This window comes from Euprymna scolopes, chromosome 24 (genome assembly GCF_053919585.1).
Source record: "Euprymna scolopes isolate OS-2025 chromosome 24, ASM5391958v1, whole genome shotgun sequence".
Lineage (NCBI taxonomy): Eukaryota > Metazoa > Mollusca > Cephalopoda > Sepiida > Sepiolidae > Euprymna > Euprymna scolopes.
The window spans coordinates 87,554,295-87,578,749 of NC_136505.1; the positions used below are offsets into that span (position 1 = coordinate 87,554,295).

The 24,455-nt window shown below is 34.9% G+C and overlaps 1 protein-coding gene across 6 annotated transcripts in view; it reads left to right on the forward strand.

The window, feature by feature from the left end:
- The first annotated feature begins 6,954 nt into the window (after positions 1 to 6,954).
- LOC145246820 (uncharacterized) overlaps positions 6,955 to 24,455 on the forward strand; it is a 37,587-nt gene continuing 20,086 nt past the window's right edge. The window contains exon 1 of one of the 6 annotated variants that reach the window (XM_080108652.1): positions 6,955 to 7,070. The gene's annotated coding sequence lies outside the window, so the exon portion shown is untranslated. Of the gene's footprint in view, positions 7,071 to 12,244; positions 12,507 to 13,450; positions 13,715 to 24,455 lie in introns of those variants that run through there. The other 5 variants (XM_080108651.1, XM_080108647.1, XM_080108648.1 and 2 more) reach the window with 5 other exon arrangements.

Sequence of the window (24,455 nt, forward strand, 5' to 3'; positions counted from 1 at the left end):
AAATAATAAATATATAATAATAATAATAATAATAAAAATAATAAATATATAATTATAATAATAATAATAAAATAATAAATATATAATAATAATAATAATAAAAATAAATATATAATAATAATAATAAAAAATATATATAATTATAATAATAATAATAATAAAAATAATAAATATATAATAATAATAAAAATAATAAATATATAATTATAATAATAATAATAATAATAAATAGATAATTATAATAATAAAAATAATAAATATATAATTATAATAATAATAATAATAATAATAATAGTAAAAATAATAAATATATAATTATAATAATAATAAAAATAATAAATATATAATAATAATAATAATAATAAAAATAATAAATATATAATTATAATAATAATAATAAAATAATAAATATAAAATTATAATAATAATAATAATAAAAAGAAATATATAATTATAATAATAATTATAAATATAATAAATATATAATAATAATAATAATAATAATAATAATAATGATAATAATAATAATAATAATAATAATAATAAAAATAAATATATAATTATAATAATAATAAAAATAATAAATATATAATTATAATAATAATAATAATAAAATAATAAAAAGAAAACTGTAAATTCCTTTTTACTTTTGCTTTTTGCATCAACATTTTACAAATTTTAATTGTTTAAAAAAAAACACAAAAAAAACAAATATGTTTACGGTTTTAATTATTTAAAAGTCTTTTATATATTCTGTAATTGACAGTTTAAAGACGTTAAAATTACTCAAATCTGCTTGCCCAGTCGTTGAAACCGTGTTAATAAAAAGAAATTACTTTTTTTTTTTTTATATAAATGGAACATAACAAAAAATCGTACAAGTAACTGCTGCCAAAGGCAATAAAAGTGATCTGATTGGTTAAAAAAAAAAACGAAGAAATTAAAACTTTTTAACCGGTAAATCCTATATCTCACTGTAACTGTAACTAAATCAAAAGCAGTTACTGTTCTTACGCATTTGCTTTAGTTTTTATAATCCAAACTTTTTATGTCTTTTTATTGCATTAGATTCTGTAATTGGCAGTTTAAAGACGTTAAAATTACTTGAAAATGTTGATTAATACTTTGAAGATTATGCAAACAATAAACTTTTTATCCTGTTAAAAACGGGCAAAAGTTATAACCGTTGACTTATGATAAGTGATATATGCTATAATGGCTTTTCGTTAAGAATCACATTTCTTTGTTTACAAAATCATTCGGCGGAAGTGACGCCAGACAAACTTTAAGGTACGGATAACCAACACTGTATATAATGTAGCTAATTTTTTTTTTTTAAGCAAATATAAAAATAGAAGTTTTGGTAAATTTTTACTTGGTTTCCACCTTAAAACTTTCCTTCAAAATGACGACCTTTATAGGTCTTCGAGTATGCTGAAAATGAATATCGCATTTGAATTTTCCGCAAATGAGTAGTTTTCCAGATTTTAAACAATGGAATTCCTTATGATAAAAGTTGTGGCCATTGTTGTACGTGCAAATGCATATATTTTTGGCATAATTAATATACTCATTATTCCATAGCTAGCTATAACATACTGACCCAACGGGTCACGGTATATAAATATTTGTCTTTAAAGACTTGCGAAAATTTTTTAACACAAGTTTTAACACAGGTTAATCAAGACATTAAAAAATGAAAATATATATATATATATATAAAAAAAAAAAAAGGTTATATAATACGTATCCGTCGTGGAGCTCCGGAAAAAAAATTCACTCAATTTGATCGAGTAGTTTTGTTTTGTTTTTTATTGTTGCTGTTGTTGTTGTTTTTTTTTTTTACAGCGGAAAAACACGTTTTTATGACAGCGCGTTGAATTTTTGAACACGTCACAGGGAGATAACTCAGTTTAAAGCACCGGCACTCCCTCCCCATCTTAAATATTAGCTTTTCTACCTAAAAATTGAAACATGACTACTTTTTGCTCGATATCATAACAAATTGTTTTTTCGCTGTAAAAAAAAAACAAAAAAAAACTACTTTATCAAAGTAAGTGAAATTGTTTTTTGGGAACTTCATTCCGAAACAGATACGTACACTATAACCCCTTTTTTTTTTTTTTTTCGATATTTTCATTTTTTTTTTAATGTCTTGATTATTTGAAACAGTTAAAATATTTGGTACTTTTGGTTTGGTTATTTTAGCTGTTTCCAATAATTTATATATATATATATATATATATATATATATATATATATATATATATATATATATATATATATATATATAATTCACTAAAATACTTTAATTCTTTTCGTTAGATATATTCTACATTCGGTTCCAATTTTAGATGGAGTAGCACAAAAAAAATATAATAAATAAATAAAAAAAAATAGCCATATTAGAAATATGCCAGTATGTCAGCTTATTTATTAATTTAAAAAGTATGTTTTTTTTCTATTTTATACGTAATACTAAATTTATTTTAATATCAATATGTTCAGTATATCATAATCTTTTAAAATTATATACAACTTTTTGATCAACTGCATATCTTTTTCCAATAACATGATCATGTTGGAAAAGGACGTGATTACTAATAAATAGTTTTAAAGACTTTGCTTCTTTTCGCCTGGCATATTATCTGTTCCGTTCCAATTTTTATATCGACTAGTTTTGTTATTGCTTTTTGATTATTTTTACTTTCTATATTTTTTTTCAGCCAGAGAAACTTAAAACAACTTTTTTACTGGAAATGCTATTTAAAAAGTGTAAACATGACGATTGTTCTTAACACATACATTTTATTCGTTTTTCTGCCATATTGTTGAACGCGATTTCCGAAAAATGTTTCATGAAAAAACTATTCGAGCGTCAGTGTTTCTCGTCTATACGTAATTTTCATAGATTATTTGGCGGGCCTGTACGAGAGTGGCCACCCCGTGTATTTAACCTTGTTTTTTGGGTTTTTTTTAAGTTTTTTCTCCCCCCCCCCGACGATTATCATGCATTACAGACTTAACTATCATATTAGCTGAAAAAATTTTGAAAAATTTATTTTTTACTTTTAAGAAGGGAGTTCACTTTCTCGTTATAACGTTCTAATCACGTGACACGTGTGCGAGCCTTTCCTAGTCTCACACAAAAACACGCGTTCACATTTCAAGCTGTATTACTTGTCATATACATACGCGCACACAAACATACGCGCCCACGTCCACACACGTACATATATTCACGTTCGCGTACATACACTCACATTCACGTGTATATACACACACGCTAACGTACACACATGTACTCACATACACGCACACAGATGGACGACGTCACTTCCTTTCAAAGGAAATCCACACATGCGCAAAAGACACAAACATCTATAAAAGGAAGAGACAAGCTGTTTCCAGCCCTTTTCCGACCTGCCTTTCTGAGGTGGTTGGTTGGCGCACTAGCCGCTGCCGTTTCGGCAGGCGCACGCACACGCGTACCTAACACCACTTGCTACTATGTGGGACAAAAAGCTAACAGACCGTATGTACACCTTTACACTCTTTCTCTCTCTACATATACAACTTGTCCCTGAGAATACTTTCGCGTAGCTGACTGCTAACATGGCGTACAGCTTAACCCGCTATCTTTGTCTTTGTCTACACGCTGGACTATCATTCTCATTTCTACTATATTACTCACTTCTTTTCCCACGCGCGAACAAACGATAGTGACCCGAACGTGAGATGAAAACACATTTCCTTTTTCCTTCTATAATACCAATCCCGCAACAAACGATGGTTACACCCGCGAGGACATGAACACATGTTATATCTAAAACATTCATTCTTTCAACAGTAAATAAACAACACGTTTATCTTATCCATCAATTGAGTCTTTGTTTCCTTCAATTCCATTCGTTTCATTATTTTTCTTTTGTAACGGGATTAGGATTTATATATCCTAGTCCTCTACACACGTCGGTACAGAAATGGGATAAGAAATTTCTTTCTCACGTTTCTCAATTTCCTCCCTGCAAACGCAAATGGATTCCACGAAGAAAGGCCATACCTTTAAACTCAAAATTTATCCACAAATGTAACAGCAATGAAAGTTCTTTGGTTCTAGTAAGCCCTTTTGCAATACGGTGGTCCGATTTGCTACCATACGCATGGAGCCTTTAGTATGAATTCCTATTGTTGGAATGTTAGTTCATTGTTCATTTGGAAGGATCCATGAATGTACACGGTAGATTCGGCTGGAATGTTGGTGCCTATAATTAGGCATATGCGAGACACACCAATTTCTAGATGAATTGAGATAAGATCCATTTTTTGGTGAATAAACTGTGAAGAAATGATCTTTAATGCCATCCTGTAATTTGGATAATTTCCGCCTTATAAAATTGTCTCTGCTTGTAAAGATGTGATCCTTAGTTCACCAACAGTTTGGTGATACATCATGAAGGAATTGACGTAGCTCCCTTCTTTCGTGGCAGCTAAAGGAAGCGAGTCTGTTCCATACCGAATCTTTCTGCAGACTGAAAAATAAATGCATGAATACAAAAGAGGCGCCAAGTCAAATCATCTGACACATTCAAATTTAAACCAATCACGGACCGGTTAGCAAAAGGTGTAGGCGGCCTAAAAGAAACATGGTGGTTGAATGGGGAATTTCTCACAATGGACAATAAGTCAAGTAGCAAGTGAACCCCCTTCTTAAAGTCATTATATGTTTTGTTTTTTTTATAGTAGGATACTTAAGTTTGTAACCTGTGATAATTAGCGGAAAAATGTTTTAAAAAATGTGTAAAACACGCGTTTGGGGTGGGGGTGGGGGTGGTGGCTATCGTACAGGTTCACCGATTATTTGATACTTATGCACTTATGTTACCGTGCTATTTTTTAAAATTGTATTTTCGAGTTAAATTCCAGTTTTACGATATTATTATTATTATTATTAAAGTGTTAGGTGAAAGTACAGAATAGTTATAAAACTCCCCCCTCCCTCCAAGAATGGCTTTCTAAATAATAACATTATTTTAGCACGCTAACATAAGTGCATGAGTACCGATTATTTATTTATTATTGGGTTCGTGTTGCTATACACATAGATTCGAAAAAGTGATCAAAAAACAAATATATAACAAATAAATGTTACCAAAGGCAAGATAAGTTACTCTTCTACCTAGCTGGAAAAGTTTTTAGTGCTTTTACTTACTTTAAAATGTGTAATCGCTTTGAAAATCATGCAGTGTTTATCGATATATTTTAAAAAGAAAAATGTTGGCATGTTCGCTATTGAACACGGTAAGTTTGGGAAAATGAGTTCAAACAAACAAATTATACAAAATACTGTTAGAAACCCACCGAATATATTTCCGCCTATGTCATGGTAACATATATTGAGAGTCAAACTAATGCCCGAATACCAGGGCAAGAGAAGGACTCGGGTGCAGGTATTTAATGTGCCAATACCTGTGGAACTGCTAGGATGCCTCTTCAGCCAGTACGGTGAGGTGTAACAGGTGACCCCAGTCAAAAACTGGGACTCACCTGGACTGCTACACAATAGCAATGAGGCTGAAGGGGAAGGATGTTCGGGCAATACCAGCGCTGCTGACATACAAGGACGACAGCATGACGATAGTGATGGAAGTCCGTCGTCCGCACTGCTGGTTCTGCCAAAAGCAGGGCCACATGGCTCAGAACTGCCCCAAAAGGGTAACCCCTAATCAAACGATCTAAAAGGCGGTCACGACCCCTGAGACAGCGCCTGTGCCAAAACAGGCGGCAACAACCCCTGCAACCGCAGTACCAACCCCAGCTCCAAGGAAAACCCAAACCACCGAGGAAGCCAAGAGGTAGGAATGGAGCATGGTAGTGAAACAAAAACAGAAGCCCATAATCCCTTCCGCCACCGTCTCACCACCAGCCCAAAAATCGAGGCAGCAGCCTCTGTAAATGCAGCAACAACAACAGCCACCGCAGCCAATGCTGCGGAAACAGCTACAGCAACAACAACTACCGCCACAGCAAGTGCAGAAGCAGCAACGACACCAGTGAGAGCAGCAGCAACAAAAACAGCAACAGCAGCAACTAGAGGAGCAGACATAACCAACGGTCCCTACACCAATCGAGACAGGGATCAAGCGGAGAAAAGACTGCTCCTCTGAGGATGAATCTGCAAGTGAGAGGGAGAGAAACTCAACCTCACCTCTCCCCAGTTCATTCGAAAGAATTTAAAAAAAACATAAAAGAAGAAAAGGGGAAGAAAAGGTAGCCCCCACTCCCTGTAAACATACACCACCCCTAACAACAAAATCCACTTCCACCCCCAAACCAGACACCGCACCAACACCAGACACCGCAATAACACCAGACACCACACCAATACCAGACATCACACCAACAACAAACATGGCACCAACACCAAACACCACATCAACACTAGACACTACACCAACACCAGACACTACACCAACACCAGACACTACACCAACACCCGTCCCCACACCAATGCAAACTGAGCCACCACCCCAAAAAGAAAAGGAAAAGAATGAACCGAGGGAAGGGAGAGACTCCTCTGCCTCTCGCAGACCAACCAAATTAAAAGCCCTTGCCCCCGAGGAACTATGTTATGTAGACCCTCTATCTGGCAACAGACATTTCCCATCGGCAGAGGAAAAACTTAAAACCTCTGCTCGATTACAAACAGATAGAGGGGAAAGATGTAAATATCCCCTCAAATTTCCCAGATGCCCCGCTCCTAATAACTTTTGTCAGAACTCCAGAGGCCTGCAAGACCAACTTGTGGACAAGGCTGCAGGCCGCTGAAGGGACGTTTCCGGGAATCGAACTGATTAAGAAAAATGACCCTTCTCTTAACGAACTGTCAAAAAAATGCAAGTGAAGATCCCAGTGTTAATCCATCCGTCACTCTACAGGGCCATGAAATTAATTCATCCTTTAGACGTTGGCGGCATTGCAAGATAAATACCTGACCACCTTGAGCATGGTACATAACGTCGGCGTCCTCTCCCCGGCTAACTTCGGAGCTGAGTGTGACACACCCTAAGGTAGGTACCATGGCTTTGAATTTGGCTAGTTTGAATGCAAGGGGCTTGAGATCATCGGGCCAGGCGGCTCGCCTCCGGCACGACCTCTTGTTCCTGGGTGTGGATGTGGCTGTGATTCAGGAAACACATTTCGTTTCCTCTGTGGATTGGCAGATGCTGGCCCGAGATTTTGAGGTTTTCTCAGCATATGGCAGCCCGCAGGGGAAGGAAGTTTCCATGCTGGTTAAATGTACTCTCTCGGTGACGGTCGGCGTTGTTAATAGGGATGGGGTGGGCCGACTGGTTGTTGCCGATGTTGCCATAAAAGATTCTGTGTTTCGGGTGATCGCGTTTCATGCGCCCAGCACCGCTCATGTCAGGGTCTCATTCTTCAGTCAGCTTGACGCGTTTGTAGATTGTCGGAAGCGGGTAGTGCTAATGGGGGATTGGAACATCATCTTAGACCCTGAGATAGATAAGGTAGGAGGCGATGCTAGAGGATCGGAGAGGTGCGAGTCCAGCCTGGCTGATCTGATGGCTAGATGCAGTCTGGTCGACAGGTTATGGGTCGAGCATCCAGGGCGGGAGATGTGGACGTGGATCAATAGTGTTTTCTCCTATCCAAACACTTACTTGGACAGGATGTTAGTTAGGAGAGGCGAAGTAGACTTTTTATCTCGTCCCACGTTCACTTGGCTAGGCCAGACAGACCATAAACTAGTTATGGCCCAGCTGAGGCTAGGAAATAGGCCTAAGTTAGTGGCTCACTGGAAGTTAAACACCTCCTTTCTGGAGATACAAGACTTCCAAGAGAAGCTAATAGAATTATTTAAAAAAAGCACTAGTGGGGGCGGTTACTGGGAGTAAGTGGTGGGTAGGTCTAAAAGCCAAAAATAGAACTTTCTCTGTCAAGTATGCCCAGTGCCTCACACTAGATAAGCCAAAACGGAAAAGAAGCTAGAACAGAAACTAGCCCGGGCTACAGCTAAACCTTCTGCATGAGAATAGCGAGCATTATGAAGGTCAAGTAGTCAGAACTAGGCTTAGTAAGATAGGCAATGAAGCAGTCAGCTCCAACACTGACGCGCGTCGTGAAATTTCTAGGCATGGCTCGGACAAGTACATTGCAAAGGTAAGACATCCGGATGGACGCACCCTGGAATCCACTCTGGAGATCTGCGAGGGGTTTCGAGAATATTTCGAGGAGCATTTTACGCAGCAGCCCGATCTTCTGGTCCTTGAGTTTAGCTACTATTTGGCTGACTCTCCCCGCCTCAAGAGCGGCTAGTTGCAAGGGCCGGATGACGGAGTGGGAGGTTTTTACTGCGCTGAAGCAAGTCAGCTGTGACAGATCTCCGGGACTCGATGGTCTGCCATACGAACTGTATTTGAGGTTGTCGCCCATGTTTCTGCCTCTTCTGACGGATGTGTTCAACCACTGGTTTGCTCAGGGATCCATCCCGGGGCAAGTCACCAAGGGAATGATCACATTGCTGAGAAAAGGTGACGGGCATGGTGGGGAAGAGTTAGACGGTTACAGGCCCATAACTCTGCTAAACACAGAGTTGACGATTTTGGCCAAGGTCCTGTCGAATCGGCTGCAGATTGTTATCGACGGAACAGAACTATGCTGTGAAGGGGAGATCGATTCAGAACAACTTGCACCTGATACGTATGATCCTAGAGGGAGGGATAGATGACAACAAGGAAGCCGCGCTGATCAACTTAGATCAGTCCAAAGCTTTTGATAGGGTCAACCATCATTTCTTAGCATCTGTCTTAGAGGCCGCTGGTTTTAAACCGAACTTCTGCAAGTGGATCTTCGTGATGTATCGACAGCCCACAGCCGTCGTGCAAGTCAACGAAAAGCGCTCAAAACCCTTTGTTATCTCTCAGTCAGTTCGTCAGGGTTGTCCACTGTCGCCCCTGCTCTATGTCCTGGCTTTGAAGCCCCTGCTTCGCAAGCTGAGACATGGGGAGGCAAATTCGGCCCTGCGCAGAATTGCAATACCCGGTGGCTCAACCGCCAAGGTATCCGCATTCGCCGATGATGTCACGGTCTTTGTGTCGAGCTTCAGAGACATTGTGATCATGCGGAGGCGCTCGCTCGGTACGAAAGAATTACAGGGACCAAGATAAACAGCAGCAAGTCAGTAGGACTGCAGTTGGGCGCCTGGAGTGGCAATGCCAACCTCCCGGCACCCTTCAGTGGATGGATGGCCCGGTTCGGATCCTCGGCGTGTGGTTCAGACCGGGTCTCCACCTTGACAAAAATTGGTTGGAGGTACGGTCAAAAGGGTAGAGCTGAGGCGTGCGCCACTTACGTCATCCTTTACTGACTGGCCGTACTTCCCCTGCCTGCACAACACCTAACAGCTCTCATCGAACTCTTGTCCTCACTTCTTTGGGACAAAGGAAGACACTGGGTGAGCAGACAGGTCTGTATTCAACATTCAGGTGAGGGAGACTTGAAGTGTCATCGAGACGCTGAGAGGCTGGCCTTCCTGAGCCACTATATGCAAGATGACCAACCGTGGCACCTCGTGGTTACTGCTGCCTTCCCCGACCTCATTCTCGACCCTTCTATCGAGAGCCGTCGCAGGCCGCAGAGAGAATCTGCCTACATGAAAGAGTGCCGAGCCGCGCTAAAACGACTACTAAGATCCAGCGACCTTGTGACTGCTACCCGTAGGGAACTCCACAGAGATCTAGTGAAGGGGGCCACCGACAACCCGCTATGCGCGCGTTTAGGTTGGCAGCAGAGTGAGATCCGCTCCGCGTGGAGCTGAGCGCCAGGTTCGAGTCATCTGAACAATTCGGAGTTCTCTTTGACCTGGCGATTGGCCCGAAATTCACTTCAACTCAACAACGTACAATGCAGTTCTGGGTTTTTGGAGTCGCCTGCTTGTCCCCGTTGCAGGACAACGCCCATAGAAACGACTGATCACGCTTTCTTCGATTGCCACGAACTCCGCCGGTAATGGTCGTATGTCAGCGAAGTAATGGCTCGCATCGATCCTGAGCATCCTCGCCCAATTACCGTGGACAATGTGAGGCTGCCGTGGGACTGGGAAAGACAAATGGTCTACGTTATGATCCTGGCCGTGGCGAGAATGGTGATTTGGACGTCGCGTCTGCAAGGTTGCTGGGGGAGGGGCTGTTTTTTTCTGATCAGGATCTGATCGCTTTCTTTAAACACCAACTACGGGTGAAGATCAGATGTGATAGAAGAAGGCTGCATCGTGCGGCGTTTGACAGAAGATGGATACATGTAGCAAGTCTGTGTGTACGAAGGGGAGCCAAATTTGAATACGTGTTCCCCGCCTAGGTGTGGAACGCACAGTTCCGTAAAGTAAAATTAAACAAGTAGCCTCTCAGCTAGCTGAGTGTGTGTTCCATCCCTCCCTGATTAGGAAGCCTCCAATATCCCCACCCTCTCCTACTTGCAATTTTTGTTTTCACACCTTCCTCTAAATTTCACCCATCTTGAAGAGAAAGAAATACAAACTAACCCCCATCCCTTACCCACAAAATTTTCTTTTCTTCATTCACCCACTTCTAGAGGGCATCCCCACTTAGAGACTGACCCTGCAGAAGTGAGGTTCCTTTTACAAACCTAGTGGAACGGGCAGTCTATCAACTAGACGGGGTTGGGAGGGTCCTACTAATCACCTTTTGTTTTTTCTTCCCCCCCCCGCCCTTGACACAAATGGATTATTGTACCATTTTATTGTTATCTTTTTTTGTTTTTACACGTCAATAAAAAATGTTTTAAAAATTGGGAGTTAAGTAGGACGTCCCCCAGTATGAAAGGGTGAATGCGGTATTATGGTGAAAGAAGATACTAGCTAGGAGAAACTTTTGATTTTGTTTAGTTCTGGAGTGACAAGGATGACCAACGACCCCCACAATACCCCTTTTGAGTTGGCCATGTGCCTAAGTTTTTTGTTTATTGTTGATTTTTGCTGTATTTTTAACATGAATAAAGGATTTAATATCTCAAAGTGTAGTATCTGTTCTGGCAGATACTGCAAGCAAAGGCCATATGTGTGGGCAACCCCAGAGCAACCTTGGTCAATGTAGGAGCTACCCTTCATACCAATTGTCACTATCCAGCTCCCCTACTCCCCGGGGAGTTGGTCCCCATTTCCCCTTCACTCCTCACATTAAAAATCGGCCTTGTGCCTAATTTGCTCAGTGCTCAAAATGTAGTATCTGTTCTTACAACATGCTGTACTTATGTTTGTAACTTCGTGATATAAAGTGGGGGATCATTTTTCTGTATTAATTTAATGTAAAATGATCACCCACTTTACAACCAGTCAGTCTCAAAGCTATTCAAGTCATTCTCCAGATCATTCAAGTTGTTTTTGTAGAATTCCAGTTATTTTTTTAAGCATTCAAGTCATTCTTAAGGTCATTCAATTCATCCTTAAGTTCATTAAAGTCATTCTAAGTCATTTACTTTTTATTTATTTGAGTCATTTCAGCCCATTTTTCGGTCATTTTAGTTTATCTTTAAGAATTTCATGTCAATCCTACATTCACGCATTCATTCATTACACGAGAGCACGCGACAAATGGCTATCGGCCTTGTTCTAATACATATCGATAAACACTGTACGTTGCTCGAGCCGAATAAACACGTTACAGGTAGAAAAGTAACTTATCTTGCCTTTGATAACATTTATTTGTTATATATTTGTTTTTTGACAACTTTTTCGAATCTATGTGTAAAACAAACCCTTATTATTTAATTAATTTATAATAATAATTATTATATATCGATTTGTTATCGAATATTTACTAAAATAAGGAAAAGCTAAAACGAAATTTTAAAAATTCTATTAAAAAATGTAAACAGTGACAGTATTTTGAATTATAAAAGTCAAAGTGAAACTTAATGGGGGGGGGGGGGCAAATAACCGATGCGCAAAGTATGGCGGATCTGTACAGATTATTGCCCCCTCCCCCTAAAAATGCGCTTTTTCACCATTTTTTTTTTTTTTTTTTTTTTTTTTTAACTTTTTTCTGACGATTAGCGTAGATTACAAACTTAATTATGATATCAGAAAAAAAAATTGATAAAAAGTAAATTTAATGATTTTTAAGAAGGGTGTTCACTTTCTCATTATAAAGTTTTACTTACTTGCTCCCTGACTTACTGTACATATCGTGACCGACGTGTCACGTGACCGGTGATATTTTCTGTGTGTACGTAGTTCTCGTGTCTATGTAACTTTGATAATTAAAAAAAAATAAAATTAAAAAAAAAAAAAGACGGCCTACTGGTCCCGTATTAAAAGACGCTTAAAATATATTTCGAGGTCAGTAGGGGATATTTTTATTTATTTATTTATTTATTTTACCGTTTGTTGTAAGGAAATTTAAGGAAATCGAACTGTGAATAATCACGTGACACGTTGGTCAAGAGATGTTCAGTAAGCCAGGGAGCAAGTAAGTAGAAAACGCTATAACGAGATAGTAAACCCCTTCTTAAAAGTCATTAAATTTATTTTTCTTTTTTTTCCTGCTGATATGGTAGTTAAGTCGGTAATCTATGATAATCGTCAGAAAAAGTTTTTAAAAAGGTGAAAAAAAGAAACAAAACGCATTTGGGGGGGGCGCTCTCATACATGTCCGCCTAAAGTGTAGTATCTGTTATATTAATACTACACTTTTATCTTTCTGCCCTCGGTTAATGAAGAAGAAATCTTTTTAGACTGAAGCGATTTTTATTTTTTATTTTTTTTGTCTCAATTCAGAGTTCCCTCCCCCGTCATTATATATATATATATATATATATATATATATATATATATATATATATATATATATATATATATATATAATCTGGATTTTCCCCCCACGTTAAAAATCGACCTTAACGCTGTCCTCGCGAGGAGACACGTAATTTGGAATTATTTTTATTTATTTTTCAGTACTTGTGCAGTTTACGGACCATGTCGAAATAATAACATTATTATTTAGAAACCCATAGTGTAATAAATGAAAGCTAACGTAAAAACTGAATTTAACTTGAAAATCTTGTCTAAAAAAATATAAACTGCACAAGCACCTACTTCTCTAAGCTCACAACATCGGGCAAGTACGTCTAGTCGTAAATAAAAGACACGAAACAGATAATTTGTGTTACCAGTTCGGCTAGAAAATAAATACTAAATTTTTCGGTAACATTCTGCTTCATTTTAAAAACGCAGTGCCCCTATTTCCAAGTCCAAATATTGTCCCCTGGGAGCGGGGATGAATTGTTCGTATTAAACTGACCCTTCGTCTCAACCCCTAGCCTTTCTCATTCCCTTCTCGTCAAATGCTCGACACTCTCATTCGTCCACCCTCTCCCCGCCTTTCAGCGTCAATCGTTTCTCGCTATTTCTACCACTACTTCTCGTCACAATTTGCTGAGGAGTCGTATATTGTTCCAGATTTCTTGAAAGCCAGCTCTGAACGAAAAAGAAATCCGTGCGAGAAGACTGCGACTCGATTCTTTCTGTAAATTCTCTCAGAACACAGAACGTCGTACACCTTCTAAATTTCTTGCTTCTAGTAGTAAGTACGTAAGTGTATCTTAGATTATATCGTATGTTATATATGAAAGAATTTCTCAACCCGATCGCATTATTGACTAAAAAGAAAAACACAAAGTAATTTTTCTTTTTTTTCTCTCTCTCTCTTTGTTTACGCTGCAATCTTTTTCTTATACCCACGTATTTTTAATCTTTAAATGTTCTTTCTCCGATAGCAATTTCTCACAATCCTGTCCGATTTAAATTAAAATAGTCAGTTACATAGTTTTATTTATTCAATATTTATATCTATTTTCTTTCATAATTGAACGTATAATCAGTGTAGAATTTCAATTTTTCATGTAGCCCGAATACAGACGGTACGACTATAAAAAGGCGCCGGTATTTGCCGGAGTCAGAATATTTGAAAGCCGTGATTTTATATATATATATATATATATATATATATATATATATATATATATATATATATATATATATATATATATATATATATATATATATATATATATATATATATATATATATATATATAACATTTTAACATGCTTAAAGAAATAAACGGTAAGATGGACAACATCTTGAAATTCGGAATATAGACTTTTGTCATATATATATATATATATATATATATATATATATATATATATGAAATTGAAAAAAAAAAAACTTCGGTGCTTCTTGTGACTTGTCCATCTATATTACTGCACTTTTTTCAAATAGTATTTTCAAATTAAATTCAATTTTTACGATATTTTTGTTTATTAAATTGTTAGCTGAAATTACAGAATAGTTACAAAACTCTTCCCATGTTAAGAATGGCTTTCTAAGTAATAACGTTATTATTTCAGCGCGGTAACATAGATGCACAAGTAGCAAAATTTTCTAAAAAAGAAAAATGAAATTGGTTCACTGAAGTGGACGGAAATTATTAAACCCAGTTGGTACTTTGCAATATAAAAAAAAATGATTTGGGAATCCGGTGTGTGTGAGGTTTTGTGATGAATGATAACAATAGCTAGGACTAGTATAGACCAGCAAAGGTACAGTGGCAAGGATGTCCACAGACCCCCCCCCCCCTATCCACTTCCCAAGTTTTGAGTGGCCGCGTGCCATTTTTCTTTTTTTAATTGTCTTTGTTTTTGTAACTTTTCATGAAAAAAAAAAAAAAAAAAATATATATATATATATATATATATATATATATATATATATATATATATATATATATATATATATGAATAAAAAAGAATGCGAAAAGTATAAAAGCTTATAACTTTTCTTTATTCGTTTTTAATTGGTGACGTGCACGTGCAGGAATACAAAATAATAATATTATAAAAAAAAATTAAAAAAACTTTTTTAAACTCAAAGGCAAGATAAATTACTCTTTTACCCAGCTGATACCGTGTTGAAATAATAACATTATTTTGAAAGCCATTCTTAACATGAGGAGGGGGGATGTTTTGCAACTATTCTGTACTTCTACTTAACAATTTAATAATAAAAAAAAATACTATTTAAAAAAAAAAAAATAGCACGATAACAAGTGCAGAAACACCTTAACTTATTTTAAAGCATTTATTTAGTTTGAAAAAAAAAAACAAGTAGTTTCGAGTTACGCTAACACAAGAAAAATTGGCGAAAATGAGAGGGTCACATATTTGGAGTCTTGATAATCGCTCAAAAATCGAAAATTAAACAAAATACTCGTAGAAGCTCACCCAATAAATATCGCGGTAACATTTATTTGTTACGTATTTATTTTTTGGCAATTTTAAAATTTTGTTGTATATAGTATAAAATGCTCAACCCATTCTTAACACGGAAGTGGAGGGTGACCCTAGACCTTAACCAAACAATTAGAAAACATTGCCTTCTAGAAAAAAAACAAAACATATTTAATGAATAATTTCTTCGCAAAAAAAAAAAAAAAAAAAAAAATCTGTCAATAATCAACACTGACTCGGAATTTTCTGTCAACACACGAAACTTAAATACTGAAAATAGAATAGATGTTAAGACGTTTCCTTTTTTTTCTTTTCTTTCCTTTTTTTTTCTTTTTTTCCTATTTTTTTACTTGAATCAAAGTTTATATGTAAAAATCTTGTATTAGGGTTTGTTTCATCAACCTACAGGAAAACAGGTGCTTGTTGTGAACTGTGTGCTACGCCACGGGTTTTCGAATAACTGCATTTCACAGAAAAAAAAAAAGAAAAAAAAAAGGAACACACCATCCATCACGTACTTGAAATTTGTAAAAATTTCAAAAATTATGAAAAATGATCCAGTAGAAAAATAATTACAAGTAAAAATACAATTTATTGAATTTTATCGTAAGTTTTAATGTGGAAGAGTTGTGCGACCAATTCTGTATAACAAACTAATTTATTTCCCTGGCTTTCCTTGAAATCTGCCACTGAAAAAATAGAAAATGTCTGAGGCTATGTTTTTATTTTTTGTCGAAAAAATAGATCTATCACATCTACTGAATCATTTTTTTTAATTAATACTAATTTCGCCATGACACGTAAGTACGTAATAGTGTTTTAGTATGTGAAATCTTATCATACTGCACAAGCACTGAAAAACAATATTTGTTGCAGGAGTAAAGAACTGCTTTTTACGACTTATAAAGACTTTAAATACCTCTAAAGAAAAATATAATTAGTACAAAAAAAATGATGAATTTCTAATTTAAACAATTGATAAATTGTACCTTTCAACGCCCCCCCCCCTTCCCCGCGGTCAACGGGAAAATGAAAATGACTATTTGGCTTTGTGCGATTATATGTCAACATTCTGGAAATACTTAGAATTTTAAAATGAAAATAAAACATTTAAATTTTATTATGTAAAATGGTCACCCAGATCTTGCCTATCGTGCCGCCATGCACACACACACACACACACACACACACACACACACAATTTTATTTGTTTCAGATAAGCATTTATATGTCAATACACGTTGATGAGCATGTTTCAGTCAGCCAGTTGCAAGTAACTAGAGACCATTTCAAGCGACATTGCTTGTACATGTAGAATATTGCTTATAACTGTCTGATCGAAACATACTCAAGAATGTGTAGTGACATACATGCTTATGTAATACAAATAAAAATCATATCTTGCCCTATTTCAGTATTGAGCACTCTTGTAGGAACCGCGTTAAAACTTCATTGGTTGCTTCACCTCTGGAAAATATTATCCTGGAATTATATATTTAGATATATTGGGTATTTATTTATTTATAGATAAAATAATTATTAATGGCCACATGCACATGTTTCGCCATTACTGTGGCTCATCAGTCACTATGACAAGATTGAAGGTAATCGAAAGTTCTACCCCCTCCCCGTCACAGACCCGCTGAGGAGTCCAGTAGTGGCGAAACATATACATGGATAATCCCCCCCCTCACTCTCTCTCTCTCTTGTTCCGCCTTTTTTTCTTTTGTTTTTTGGGGGGAGTAATATACATTTTGAAAGTTGCATTTAATTAATACGATATAATACTATATATATATATATATATATATATATATATATATATATATATATAATAAATTCCACAGCCAAACAATGTCGCAGCCCACAAGAGCCATGACAGTCAACGAACCGGAAGTCCAAGGCTCGAGTTTTACCCTCATTTGGGCTCATCAGTTTTTACACATCCGAACTCAGGATTCAAAACCTGAGCCTCTTGACCCTCTTGGTTTCAAATCCTGAATTCCGATGTCGAACTGATGAACCCAAATGAGAGCGAAATCAAGTCTTGGATTTCTGGTTTGTTGACTGTCATGGCTCTTGTGGGCTGCGACATTGTTTGGCTGTGAAATTTATTATATATATTCTCTCACATTCTGAATATATATATATATATATATATATAAAGGAGAAATAGTTAATAAAACATGTTTAAAACACTTTGAAAAAGAGTTAAAAAACATATTTAATTTTAAAAAGGAAACACTAAATAGTGGACAGTCCTTAATCTGCAGAGTTTCGAAGAAATACTTTCCTTCTAATCAGAGGGTAGGATTTAGCAAAATGAGGGAGTGGATTTTGTTTGCAAAAAGTATTTAATGAAACTACAAGTAAGCCATAGATTTTACTTGATAACAAAAAATGAAGCAGAGGGAATAGGGTGAATAAAAAAGTGATTTCATGTGGATGGATAGTCTGGTGAACGGTAAAGTATCCAATGACGGTAAAATCCAAAAATGCAGAATCCAAGAAAGTTAGTTAAATTTCCATTTGCACAAGTAAATTCCAAGGGAATCGCGTAATTGGAAGATGATCCAAAGCAATCCAAAAGGCAGAAATCCGTGGAATATTTCACAAATAGGTAAAGGAAACGGGAATGAAATCCAATAATATCATTAAAAGAAAGATAAAATGTGCGTAAAAAGAAAACAGGTAAGAAATGTAAAACTCGACTGTCAGGCGAGGCTTAATTAAGAAAAATGACTGAAGAAGAAGAAGAAAAAAAATTGAAAAGTGATTGAATTAATTTTAAAGTAGAAAAGCCAAAGTCAAAATGACCCAGACAAGATGACGTTAAAAGGCGCCAAAAAGCGAGAAAGGGTCAACTGAAATGTACAAGTTATTTCTTAAGGATTAAATTATCAGCAGGAGTTATTAAAGGACACCAAATATACATACAAACATACATATATATGAATACATACAATTACACATATACATATGTATATATATATATATACATATATATATATATATATATATATATATACATACATACATAACAAACACACCCCCACACACACATACATACATATAAGTAAATAGATGAATAAAAAAAAAAATTAAAGCGGAAAGGATGGCCGGTATCTGCAAATTCCGGATAAAGCAAGTATGTAAGTAAATGCATATAGTAAAATATAAGTAAACATACATGCAGAATATAAATGTGTAGGTAGATTGATATTTTTCATAGATAGGAATATTTAAACGCTAAAACGGAAATTGCAGATGAAAAACCGGCCAAAGAAGGAAAAAGTAAAGAATTACAATAAAAAATTATAAAGTTATAAAATATTAAGAAAGTATGTAGAAAAAACGATAATGTTATAGGAAAAATATATATCTGAAAGGTTAAATTAATAGCTATGTAATTTCAAATTTACCATAATTAAATTTGGACTTGAGTTTTTATTGAAAATAGAAGTATATATGTGTGGGTATTTGAAAGAGTTTGTACAATGTTGAAGAATTCCTTAGGTATATTGGTTTTGGCATTTACGCTATATATATATATATATATATATATATATATATATATATATATATATATATATATATATATATATATATATATAATTTTGTTAAAGCAATGTTATTTTAATCTATAAAATTATTCCATGTAAAATGCTTCCAAAACTTGATACTATTACGAACGATATTATTTTTTTTATATAGGATTTTCAAATTAAATTCAATTTCTGCGGTATATTCTGTTTATTTAATCATTACACTAGTTAACAAAGCCAATGCTAAGAATAGGTTTCTAATTAATAACGTTATTATTTCAGCACGATCCGTAAATTGCAGAAGTGTCCAAAACATTCAATCTTTTTATGCGTACGAATTTGCTCGGCATTTAAAAAAATTACTACCTGTCTGTCAGTTTAAAGGCGTAACGAAGTAATCTGTTTTTTTTTTTTCTTTCTTTCTTTTCATCTGACTTGTTTGCGAAGAAACCAAAATGCACTGTGGTTGATTTTATTTCTTAATTAAATTATTATTTTGAAATTGTTTTATTTTACGCGTTTTTATTTTAATAATTAACAAAATACTATGTAAGGGCGAGAAATACACATACATACAAACACGAGAAATGATCGCAGAATTCATAGAAAGTACCTATTTACTATGCCTCCCCACGGGACAGAGTTAGACACCAGGGTCGTTTTTTAACGTGGAGAAAAGGTACAAAAATAAAAATTGTCTCAGTCGTGAAGGATTTCTCCTCCACCGAAAGAGAACAAGAAATAGAAGTGCAGCAATGCAGCATCTGAAGAACAGATGGTATTTATTTGCTCCCCCACCGAGCAAATTAGGCACAAGGCCAATTTTTAATGTGAGGAGTGAAGGGAGGGGGAAGGGAAAAGGGGACCAGCTCCCGAGAGGTGGGAAATGGGAGCTGGTTAAAGGTCAGGCATGTGGGGTTGCCCCCACATCTGGTCTTTGCTAGTCATAGCTAGTCATAGCTTGCAGTATCTGCCGGAACAGATGGTATTTATTTGCTCCCCCACTGAGCAAATTAGGCACAAGGCCGTTTTTAATGTGAGGTAAAAACCAGCTCCCCTAAAAGGGGTCACTCTGGTTACCAAAAATAATAATTGTCCCAGTATAGAGGGTTTCCCCTCCATTGACTGGTACAAATTATCTTAAGCGCAGTATCTGCCGGAACAGATACTACACTTTGATCTTGTCCCGAATGATAAAATATTTAAATTCGCAAAGCGCTATAACCACGCATTAAACGACATCATTATTGTCATGTCTTTTTATTTGTCCATTTTGTTCGTCTTTGTTTTTCAAATCGGATATTCTCAATTGTGATTAATTTTATTAATTTTTTTTTTTTTTTTTTTTTAAGATCTGCGCAAGGAAATAGAAGTTAATAAAACCTGATAGCTTTTTTCTCTTGTAAAAAAAAAAAAGGAAAGAAAAGTTTTTTTTTTTTTTTTTTTTTAAGAACGCGATAATTATACACCGTTTCTCACACAGTAATTGGAAGATAAATTTGCTTTTTCCCCTCACTAACAGCGTCTCACATAAAACTCATCAGTCCAAAAATTCTGATTATTTCTTCAGGTGTTTTTATATTCATTTATATTTTTATTTGTTTCACTGTTAAAGTATCAATAACAATAAAATACAACTTTTAAAAAAAGGTTTTGCAAGAATAAGAAACCTTATTAAATTATTTCCGCCATTATTAGAAACCATTTTGAAATAAAATATTTAGTTGGCGCCATTTTTATTTTCGTTCAAGAATTTTTGTTAGATTTATTTGTTGTTATTTTTTCGATTTATTTTTTTTACTAGTTCTTACAAGAGTCCTTATTTACTTGCCTCCCCCCGAGGGGAGAGTTAGATACAAGATCGATTTTTAATAGAGGGAACCCCCAAAAAAAGTTGCGCTTTGGATTGGAACAAAAGTAAAGTATGTCTCAGTTCAGGATTTCTTTTTTTTTTTTTTTTTTTACACAGTGATCACCACTTATCAAGGCCCGGAAACCACTCAGGGATAAGGGTTATTGCAAGTACATTACGTTAGTGTGGAGATTTGATGAAGTGTTTACTTAAGGGGGCGGTTCATTAGGAATTTGTTAACGTTGGACTTGAAGACATCCAAGTTGTAGTCCGGTGGGAAGCAGGCAGACGGAACAGAGTTCCACATGCGTGCAGTTCTAAGAAAGAAGCTTTGTTCATGGAATCCGCGTTTTGATTTAGGCACAGATATAGAGTGGGGGAAATTTTTCACAGTGGATTCAGCTAGACGGGCAGAGCAGATGACGTGTAGTGTCAGAACACATCCATTTTAAAATATTTATTTGCAGAAATAAACAACAAATTAGACAAGGCCATGCGATAGGTGTATCAGAATTTTTGTAGGAATTTTTGACACCCGTAACATGAAACTGCGAATAAAATATAAAAATCTCGTAATTTCTCTGTTAAAAGTGGGTTATTTATTTTCTTTATGGATTATACTTCCGAAATAAACTATTAAAGTTGTTTTAAAAGTAATAGAAATATTTTTTTTTAAACAGTAATGAATTTTCCGAACTCAATATTTTTCAATTTTTAAACTTTAAAAATCTATCAAAATTTTTCTATTGATTCTATTTTTACGATATTTTCAAGGTCAATGTGAAATTTAATGTTCTTTCCAATAAACCGAATATAATATTTTAGACAAACGTTTTTTTTTTTAAATTCACGCCCCCATTTTCAAGTTTCTATTAAAAAGTAAATAATTAATTTACTCACTGAAAAGTAAATAAATTTACTCACAAATTGAAGAGAAAAGGTCAATAAATAATATATTCAAATTTAAAGCAAAAAACAAGTAGTGTTTTTTAGAATTTTACCTGTAAAGTTTGAAGTTTAAAACCTTTTTTTTTTAATCACGTTATTTGTTTTTTCTTCTTTTTTTTTTTAAATGGAACCTTGGTCCTTGCTCCTTTAATTAAAAAAAAAATTAGGGCTTGAATTACATTTTTCGAGGAGTTATAAGCTTGGAAAGACAGGGGGTCGAATAATTCACGCCTCCCATTTTGAAATGTCTATTAAAAAGTAAATAATTAATTTATGTACCAAAGTCTTATATATCACAAATTGAAGAGAAAAGGTCAATAAATAATATATTCAAATTTAAAACAAAAAAAGTAGTGTTTTTTAGAAATTTACCTGTAAAGTCCGAAGTTTAAAACCTTTAAAAAAAAAAAAAAACACGTTGTTTTTTTTTTTTTTGTTTTTTTTTAATGAAACCTTGCTCCTTTAATTGAAAAAAAAAAATAGGGCTTTAATTACATTTTTCAAGGAGTTATAAGCTTGGAAAGATGGGGTGGAATTATTCACTATTTTCACAAAATTTCTGACACACCTAGCCATGCGATAAATAGTGTCGTTAATCATTCTTGGTAAAAGTTTTTAAAAAAATGTTTATCCTGCTTTTAACTAAGACCATATTTGCACTAGGGGGTCGTCCTACTTAAGATACCTCCAAATGATTAAAAAAAATTTATCCTTTGATCTTACCGAAAAAGGCCAAGTTTCACGCGAGGCATTACCAATTATCGCTCCCTCGCAAAAACAATGTCAAAGCATAAGATTTCTAGCAGTTTCATCCCTTTGGATTCGTCCATTCTTTTTATAGTGGTTGGTCAACATTACCTCGTTATGTTGGTTGGTTTCTGTACTGGAGGATTTTCCCTATCATTTACTTACTCATGAAGAATTTTCCTATTAGTTATTATCAGTGATTACTCACTGGCAATGATAAGTCTTTTTTTTTCTGGAATCTGAGTGACAAATCGCCCCTGATTTTCAGTACTCTCTGTTTCTTTTTTTGGGAGGGGTGGGGATTATAGTATTTCTGTCAGTTTCAGTTTTCTTGTTCTTTCTATGTTGCTTTGCTTTATTTCTGTTTCAACTTACCTGTGGTTGGTCAGTGTTAACTGATTATGTGTGCTGGTTTCCTCACTCAAAGATTTTATTGAATATTTCAGTTATTTTCATCAATGCTGTGCATTGTATAGTATCAATCTTCCATTTGATTCCAATATCTCCTAGTATTTTAATTTTTTTTATTATTGTTGTTATTGTTATTATTATTATTATTGTTATTTTTATTTTTATTATTATAATTAGTATTGTTGTTATTATCATTAGTATTATTGTTATTTTATTTTATTATTATCATTATTGCTATTATTGTTATTTTTATTATCATTATCATTTTTGTTATTATTAGTCTTGTTATTTATTTATTGTTATTTGTTCATTGTTATTTCATTATTATTATTATTATATTTTTTATTTTTATCATTATTGTTATTTCTATTATTACCATCATTATTGTTAATTATGAGTTTTTACTAGTGATTGTGCATGGGTAATGGTAAAGTAGTATTCCCTGGAGTCTGAGTGACAAGTCTGATTTCCAGTACTCTCTGCTTCTTTCAATAATTTTTACAAATTATTTTGCGTTATTGCAACAGCTATTAAACATTGATTTCTTATTGATAACAGCTATTGACTTTCTGTAAAATTTGTGTGGTAAAAGCCACCTTATGGTTTCCCATATTTTGTATGTCTTTCCAGTGCTCTTGTCCGTTCTCAGTCGTTCTATCCGCTCAAACCATTTGCAATTATTATTTTCTTTTTTTGTGCCACTGCATATTTTATCATTAAATATCTTGGGTGACCAGCGTTATCCGGGTGTTTGGAGGTGTGTGTTGAGCAAAAAAAAAAAAAAAAAAGTGGTAGTAGGCAGGCTGAGAACCTGTATCGTGAAGGAGGAAAAGAATGTGAAAAAAAAAAACATCTTTGCTGTTGCGTCCATCATTAAACCAGAAGTGGCGAAAGTTTCAATTACGGCTAGTCAATCAAAAAGAGGCAATGACTTTCGAAAATATAGGCTAAAAAAGCGACCCCTCCTGGAAAAAAGTGCCCAGTTGAGGGTGAAGGAATTAATGTTTTTAGCCAATTTTTTTTATATTTGTCGTCTGAAGGGTCGCTTCTGAAGTTTTAGGCAGACATAAAAACATACATATATGCATACATACATACATACATACATACATTTAAACAGACAGGTGAGATTTGTATAATAGATAACCTTAAAAATTGAACAACACCTGCTGCTTTACCACTGGCTACCTGAGTTAGTAAAGAAGTTGAGAACTATATCCCTCTCTCATTTTAATATTTTTCTTTTTGGTTTCTTGGTCTTAAAGGATTCCAGGATGAAAATTTATTTTGTCTGGTGGAGTATTCACCTTCGTGTTGCCACTTGAAGAAAGTGTGCTATTCCTTGTAAAAACTAGTGTGGGTTAGCCATACCGAGTAGATCTTATTTAAGTCGCAAAGTGTATGTAATTTTGAATATTTAGTCAGGATTTATTTCTAGGGAAAAGTATCCACATGCCAGGTTCTTCTGACAAAACCCTGTACAGAGAGACGTTAAATGCTGAACCATGCTTTCTAGTAGGCATTCAAGTTCTCTCCGGTAGACATTCAAGTTCTATCTGGTGAGACAAGCAGTTGCCAACCAATTATAGATCACAAATGCTTTGAGATGAATTTTGCTTAGGGTT